Raw genomic sequence first — 8,575 nt, forward strand, 5'->3', positions numbered from 1 at the left:
CATTTGAAATATGACGGTTTACCAGTTTTGTAGAAAAAAAGTTTTTACTTGAAATTTCAGTCAGAGCCTTAATATGTGAAGTGTTTCCAACTGTTGTTAATTTCGAAAGTCCAGTTAATTAGTGTTTTAATGAGATCTATTTTATAGATTTTATGAGTGAAACTAAAATAATTTGTTAAAAGGCCAGTGTAGGTTGACTTATGGAACACAGAAGTATAAAATTTGTCACTGGGGTTTTCAATCGAGTTAACCATCAACCTGTTTTTCTAAGGTAAATTCTATATTAAGGTTTCTCTGATTCAAGTATTCAAAAAAGGCCAACGCATCACTTTCATCGTTAAATAGAGCAAAGATGTCATCCACATATCTACGATAGTATGTTGAACAACAACCCTGATAATTTTTTATCCATTCCTTTTCTTTAATTCCCATAAAAAGATTCGCTAAAATAGGTGCCAACGGTGAGCCCATGGCAACACCATCTACCTGTTCATACATTTCACCATTGAACAAAAAATTTTGAGGATGACGTGGCAAAAACGAATAATTGTTTTACAGTGGAATCTCTCTATCTCGACTATTCTCTATTGCGAATTTCTCTCTATCTTAAACTAAAGTCTCGGTCCCTTTGTGGTCCGCCAAAGGTATTTTCCTTTCTTTATATAGAACTTTCTATATCTTGAACGAATTAGAGAGATTTTTGATTTTAGGATTTGTGGCAATAGAAGTTGAACTGCAATATTTAATGTTTAATTTGATGTTATGTTCGTGAAAAGACTACAAACAACAAAAGAAACCATAAACTTGTCAGATTTACTCACCTTTTTTAATTCTATGACGAAAATGAAAGTATCTATTTATCATTCACATTAAAACTAATCTTTAGGCAATGTTACCTTTTATTTGTTGCAGGTCCCTGATAAAAAGTTAATATTATCAAAAAGACTTTAAAAAAGCTCTTGAACTTTTTTGATTTCGTTAAAAGCATAAAATATCACATTTTATGAAGAAAATTAACTTTATAAACACTTGTCTGGAAACATTACTTTTACTAAGCTTATCTAGAGTTTAGTAAAAAAAGGGAAATAATGAAGTAACTGAATGTAATCCAGCATTCTCAGTGGCTAATAAATGGCTATTTTCAAATTCATTTAACACAAACTATCATATTTAGGCTTCTCATTTTGAAGATATGTGCTTACGTGATGAATCACGTATGTCAGTTGACGACGTCACGAGATTGCGCAGCATACCTAATTTACTCCAGGCACGCGATTTCAAAATAGCGATTTATATGTTTATCGACCTAGTCCCTGGGGCCAAAATCTTTCCACTTTCCTGCACAAATTGTAAACTAGTGCTCAGGTATGTTCTTCCGTATGGGTTGACAGAAGCTCAGAAAAGTGAGATCGAGGTTCGCAATTTCTGTTCACAAGTATACGTTTTCTGAAAGTTCCTCACTCGATCAATCAACTAATATGTACACACACAAGAACAGAGAAAAGTTTGAAGAGTGGCTAATATCTGAGGGGGGGAACGTAATGGAGGCATCATGTAACAAGATATGCATGATGAAATTGTTGCATATTTGGTGAAAAGTTGACGGCTTCCCAACGAGTAATTTTAGGAGTCGAAAAAGGAGGAGCGTGTAAAAAGACATATTTATAAATTGATGGATTATCCAACACTGGGACTTCACAACGTTTTGTGTGTGAAATGGACGAGTATCAAAAATCTCGAATGATACTTTCTTGGGTTGCTGGTGACATTAACGCCTAATTAATTGTTAGTGAAAAATGAGGAAGCGTCATTAAGCTTACTACCAAATCAATAAAAAACATACCTGATTCAGTTCGTGATGACGTTGTGCATCCAGATATCGAAGTCCTGTACCAATGGTGAATTTATTAAACGAATCAAGCAGTTGATAGCGTCAAAGAAGAAAAATTCAAGGAAGTGTGGCGATTGTAAGGCTTTGATAACGAAAGATAGAAGTATTGTCTGTGACGGATGCCTTATTAGGAGCCATTACAAGTGTACTAGATTAAGAGGAAAACCTACTGGTAATTGGTTCTGTAATACCTGCGTGGCTAGTTTTGCAGGTATAAATCACATGTATTTTTGTATGTTTTGTGTATATGTCTCATATGTATCATATGTGTTTTTTATTTCTGCTTTCGATAATTTTTCTTAAATTTCTATTTTTACAGAGAACGAAATGTCTGACAAAGAGAATGATTTAGAGACCAAATAGACTGATTTACTTAAAAGAACCCTTAAATACGGAGTTCTCCCTACGCTTGTGGGAAAATCAGCAGATTCGCAGCACAATATCCTGTTAAATCTGAAATCGGGTGGTGCTTTTCAGGTTGCTGCTAACATACAGAAAATCGAAAAGAGAGACCCAGAATTCGCTCTACAGCTTGGCAAGTGTTTAAGAAGCTCGGCACCAGTAGGACTTATTGGAATTTTTCTGATGATTTACCATTTGGTACTAAAAGAGTAAGAGTCTTTTATAATTTCAGAACTGTTCACGGTTGTAAAACGTATTTGTGCTTTCTTTTTATTTGACTAGCGTTATGTTTGGTATTATGTTACTTTTGACTTTTTCTTATTTTTGTTCTTAGCTTTTTTCATTTTTTTTTTTTTTTGTTTTTTTTTACTTTTATGTACATATATTTCATATGTATTCGCATTATATTTATATAGCTATGAGTAAGACACATCTATTTAAAGTACCTGCATAGTATCATGTATTTTAATATATTACAAAATATACTCTCTATAGATAAAAGCTATTTTAAAAAGCTATTTTAAAAAGTGCAAATTTAGTCAGCATTGTATAAATTGTACAGCCTTACAACCTGCATTGTACAACCTACATTGTAGAACCAAAAATCGTCAATATTGAAATGCCCTACTTTGGGTGGTTTTTATTCCTGCACAAAGTCCAAAGTTCGTCAAAAATTTATTCTGGGCATGCTTTTGCTGAAATAGATGTAAATTAAAAGTTTAAATTTTGGTTACATTCGTTAAATTAAGGCATGAAAATAGTAAGTAACTTTACTATTTAATAAAGTTAATAAAGTTTAATAAAGTTATTTTAAGACGCAAAAAATTTTAAACTGATAAAAGAATGTATTTTACTACTTTGCATAGTTTCGCCCTTTGGTTATGATTTGAAAATGCCCGACTTTGCGCAGCCGCCCTACTTTGGGTGGAACAATTATGCGCCATTATAATTGTTTTGAAAATGCTGCTGATTCAGCACAACAAAGACTTTTAGACGGGTTAACATATCGAAATTGCTGAGTGTGATATCATTTTCACGAAATTGCTTAGCTCATTTAATTACTGATGAGTTAAGGGCCAATACTATTGTAAAAACGTACATAGATAAATAAGTATTTTTTCCTGCTTTTAATATGACATTCTCAAAAATTCCAATAATGCCTTGCAGTCTAGTGAGACAATTAGGCTTTTTGCCGGAAGCCGGCTAATGAATACCAAAGGAGGACGCAGCCATTTTAGAAATGACGGATTGATCTCTACTATCACCGACTCTCTCTGCTCCAACACCAAGTCCAAGAGGACATTTTACAGACCATATTATTGCCTTTTTGACGAAATTTTATTTTTAGTTTAAACTTAAAAATTGTATTCCTTTAGTATATAATTGTAGCTAGCTATAGGGTGAAGCGTTTTTGAGCATTTTTTTAAAATTTTAAAATTATGCTTTCATTTTTGTTTTAAAAAATTAGCTAGCTAGTACAGTCAGGGTAAACGTGTGTAATTATTAATCAGTAGCTAACTCATTAGTTAGAAGCTACATCCTATTTGGGTGTAATATTTGGGGAAAAAATATTTAATTTTTATAATTCTGCCTCTTTTCTGTGCTATACATTGTGAAAAAGATGGTGAAATTAGGTTTGATCTCTGTCTGTTTCTGTTGCTTTGTTTTAACAGTAAATGCTTTATTCTCTCCTTCCTAATGACCAATTTACTGTTATTAATTACTAAGTTTTGATGGCCCTTAAATTGACTTCAAGTGAAGGAAACCAAATTACGGTTTAGAACTTTCCTTCCATGCTGTGGTGGCAAACATGGCTTTACTGTTAGTTAGGGTGTATACCATCCTTACATGATTATCTAAGGCAAATGTGGTGTTAGAGTCATTTAAGCACCAAAAATAGAGTTGGTCAATCAACCGGCAAATGAACTTAAACTTAAAAATTCGAAAAATTGTATCCAGCCATCAACGCGTGCCATTAAATCGTCGATATTTAATGAAAACTTTGGCACCTCGTTTAAATAGAGTTTCTGCACGTGGTTTTCAACTAGTTCTCAGAACCCTTTTTGCATTTTAAAGAGACACACAACAACGGTGGTGGGTAATGGCTGTGGGAAGACAACAACCGTATAATATTTTTTGTCATTCTAGTTTTTCTGACTCACTATATCAAAAATTTTGATAAAACGTTAGGGTCGGGCAGGTGACTCTAACACTAAATATTTGTGACGTCTGCCTAAGCAAACAGCTCTAGCAATGATTAGGCAACTCAGCTCGCTATATAACTTTAAGGTTATAAAATAAGTTTGCAAAAATGCCAGTGAACAGAGCCTAAAATGTCCAAATTGTGATCTATATCTCAATTCTGTGATGTTATTATTTCCAAGGCCTATTTTATATATCATTAAAACAGGGCCACTTGTCTCACATGTGTAGTCAACGAAATCTCACCTGCATTAACTAAAATAATCAACATTTCTTTTCAAACAGGCACATATCCTGACCTTCTAAAAATAGTTAAAGTCATTCCTGTTTGTAAAAAAAAAAAAGGCTCGCCACTAGATGTAAATAATTATAGACCAATATCTTTGCTCTCTAATGTTGATAAAATTTACGAAAAAATTGTTCACCCGAGTCTCATCTCATTTCTTGATAAACATAAAATAATCACTAATAAACAATTTGGCTTCAGAAATAAACACTCAACTAACCATACCTTAATCAGTCTAATTGAAAACATTAGAAAACAACTTGACTCTGGAAATTTTTCTTGTGGAATTTTTATAGACCTTCGAAAAGCCTTTGATACCGTTGACCACAACATACTATTGATTAAAATGCAACACTATGGCATTTGTGGACTAGCAAACTCCTGGTTTAAATCTTATCTTACTAACCGAAGACAATTTGTTTTTATTTCTGGAAATAACTCTTTTGAACTAGAAATTTTTCATGGGGTGCCCCAGGGATCGGTCCTTGGACCACTACTCTTCTTGATTTACATTAATGACCTCCTAAACGAAATTTACTATAGTGATGTTTTTTACTTTGCAGATGACACCAGTCTATTATGCTCTAGTCCCAATTTGAAAACCATTAAGAAAAGAGTAAATATTAATCTAAAACTTCTATGCCACTGGTTAAATGCAAATATAATTGCACTTAATGTTGCCAAAACCGAGGTTATTCTTTTCAGGCATCCCAATAAGTCAATCAACTATGATGTTAGACTAAAACTAAATGGCAAAAAACTATCCTTTTCCATTTATGTTAAGTTATCTTGGGATTATTATCGACTCTCACTTGAATTGGTCATTTCATATAAAAAACTTAGCTACCAAACTTTCCAGAAGAAATAGAACAATTTCCAAACTCTGTCACTATGTTCCCTTAAAGATACTCCTCTCTGTATACTACTGTTTATTTTTTTCTCATGCTTCTTATTCCTCCCAAGTTTGGTGTCTAACCCATAACATCCATACTGATCGAATCTTTAAACTTCAAAAAATAGATAGATAGATGTGCATATTTTACATGGCTAGCCTCACAAATATCGAGGGATATACCCTGTCTATTATTTCCAGGAGGGGCCATGGCGTAGATGGAGAGTCCTAGAGTATTTAATGCTCATTTTGAGCTACGCAGACCCAATTAGAGCCCGCACCTTACTAGACAACTCCCGGCAACATCCAACGGCCACACAGTGTGCCATCTTCCCAATTTCCCTCACATGGCTTGGGTTAACCCGGGGCTATGGTAACATTCACTCGCCCATGTTGAATGGCCGTCAAGAGGAATTGAACCCCGGTCTCCCGCACAGAGTACGATAGCTATAACCACTAATCTACGGCGCCATAGCGGTAAGACTCATCACTTTCAATGACTTTAATCAACCCTCTAAACCTCTACTAAAGCAACTTAACCTTCTTGATATTTTTGATACCACCAAAATCTGTAATGTAACTCTAGTTCACCAAATCCTAAACAAAACCTCTCCACCTGATATAAATAGTCTTTTCAGTCTAGCGTTTCGCCCGGATACTTACAATACCAGAGGATCTTCTATTAAACTGTTAGACAAACTCGTTGTTAGAACTTTTTCTTTTGGTACCAATTCTACTTTATATCAAGGTATATATACTAGCCTGGAACTTTTTTCAATCTCTTTTCCCTAGACAAGACCTTTCTTCACTATCAATATCTAGAATCAAATCACTCTGCAAAAATTCCCTCCTCAATAAATATTCCTAACTAACTTAGCCCCTTTTTTACTTTTTGTAAACGGATAAATAACCCAGTTACAGTGTATAGTTAATTTTCTTAAAGAAAATAAACAAAGAATTTATATTTATTTATTTAAAATGAAAACTCCAAATATATAATGGTGGCCTAGTTTTTAACTAGTGTGATGGTCTCCAGCTTGTTGTATGTAGCTAAAGTTCCTTTTTCTTTTGTATTTGGTTAATGATTATATACAAAGATAACAATATATTATAATGCCATACCCCTACTGTGCAAAATTTTTGTCATTGGTGAGCAACTGCAGTGATGTTAAGTTGGTATTGTAGATTCTATGTGAACAGAAAAGTTTAACAAGGAAATTGAAATCACATAATTTGAACATTTAGGTAATATGGACAGTATGCACTAGCTATATTCACCTTATCACAAAATTAATCTCTAGATTTATCACCAACACAGCATTTTACCCCAATCAGGGGAAGTATTATCGATCAAATAAAATTACACTATTATAAGAGTCTTCAAAATTCCAAAACATTTTCTGTTCTGCCACTGGTAAAAAGTGCATCTCAATGTTTTACACCTAACCACACTTGAACTTCGCACAAATTTACCAGTCAAAAAGTTTTTTAACATTTCAGCAATATGGATGGTCACTCTATTTGTATTGTCAACATGGTGTATACAGTCTTCTTGCTTGTGCTTTTTAGACGCTAGCTAAAGTGATAAGAGTTCACAATGGTTATAATCTTCATATTTCCTTTTTTCACACAACTCTCCTTCTGCAAAAACGCCAAACTTCAAAACACCTGAAAAGTGAGTGTTATGGGAGTGTACATGTTTTCACATTTATAGTGTTTAAGTTAAACCAACTGCAGTAACATAAAAAAAAACTTGATTGGGCAATAGTATGCTTGATTTGGTGATTGCAGGAGATAGAGACTGAATTTACTTGATTGGGTCATCAGAAGTTAGCGATGTTGCTACAGATCTGGTAACACTTACTTAATTGGGAAAAAGGTTATACTGATCACTACCAAATTTTATAAAATTGGTAACTGTTACTTACTGCATGTAAAAGTTACAGTTAAATTTTTTTTTAAAAGTGTAATATTCTTCTACTTTGTTACCATTTGCAAAGTATACTTAACATAGGCTATTAGGTATAGCACAATCAATCAAATTTAAATGTTATCAGAAAATTGCTAATGTGAAATGCCATTTTTCTTTCCACACATCAGCAAAATCTCTGTACTTTAAGTATCAAAAAGGTATCTTTCCAAGTGAGAAATGCATTAAATAGGTTCTATATACATTTCATATCGCTATACCGCAAATCATAAAGTGTCTTGGTACCAAAAACTTTTAAGTAGGTAAACAATGTACAGTAAGATTTAACTGGATGAATTAAAACCGTTTCTTGACTTGTGGTTAAAATAATATCTTTTTATTTATTATAATTTATTTAAAGCTAATGTTAAGGCAATTTTCCTTTTTTTTTATATATTGCAGACTTTTGATAAAAAAAGGTAATAACATTTCATAAAGAATATTAAACTTCAGATATGCCTGTCTACATTACTTTTACTAAGCTTGACTAAAATTTGGTGGAAAAAGGTAAATAATGAAGTAACAGGATGTAATCCAGCTTTCTCAGTACCCATTAAATTGCTTATTTGCAGCTCCTGACATTTAAATTTATTTAAGACAAACCACCATATTACCCATAAAGAAGTACATTTTTTGTGGTGATCCTTTAATTTTTAACGAAATGTCTGTGTTTTTTGTATGGAATTCAAGTTATCTGTCACTATGATGCGTTCATGTTGTGCGTTTAAAAATAACAAATCTGATTACTTCACAATATTTTTCTGCAATAATTTTGATTTTATACTGGCTATTTTAAATTCTCAGCAATTACTGTGACTATCAGAGATAAAATATTTCTTTTAAATGCTGATGTATAATCTTAATTTAGATAAAATACTGATTTGAAACTCTGTGTCAAATTATTGTGTTTCTGATAAATAAACCATACTGAAT

General features: G+C 32.8%; 1 long non-coding RNA gene across 1 annotated transcript; it reads left to right on the plus strand.

Annotated features, from left to right (window-relative positions):
• The first annotated feature begins 244 nt into the window (after positions 1-244).
• Positions 245-2,819, plus strand: LOC130641295 (uncharacterized). Its single transcript, XR_008982445.1, has 3 exons — positions 245-271; positions 711-2,102; positions 2,211-2,819. It is a non-coding gene; the product is annotated as an uncharacterized LOC130641295 (long non-coding RNA).
• Positions 2,820-8,575: the final 5,756 nt, after the last annotated feature.

Source organism: Hydractinia symbiolongicarpus, chromosome 4 (assembly GCF_029227915.1).
Source record: "Hydractinia symbiolongicarpus strain clone_291-10 chromosome 4, HSymV2.1, whole genome shotgun sequence".
In the NCBI taxonomy this organism is placed as follows: domain Eukaryota; kingdom Metazoa; phylum Cnidaria; class Hydrozoa; order Anthoathecata; family Hydractiniidae; genus Hydractinia; species Hydractinia symbiolongicarpus.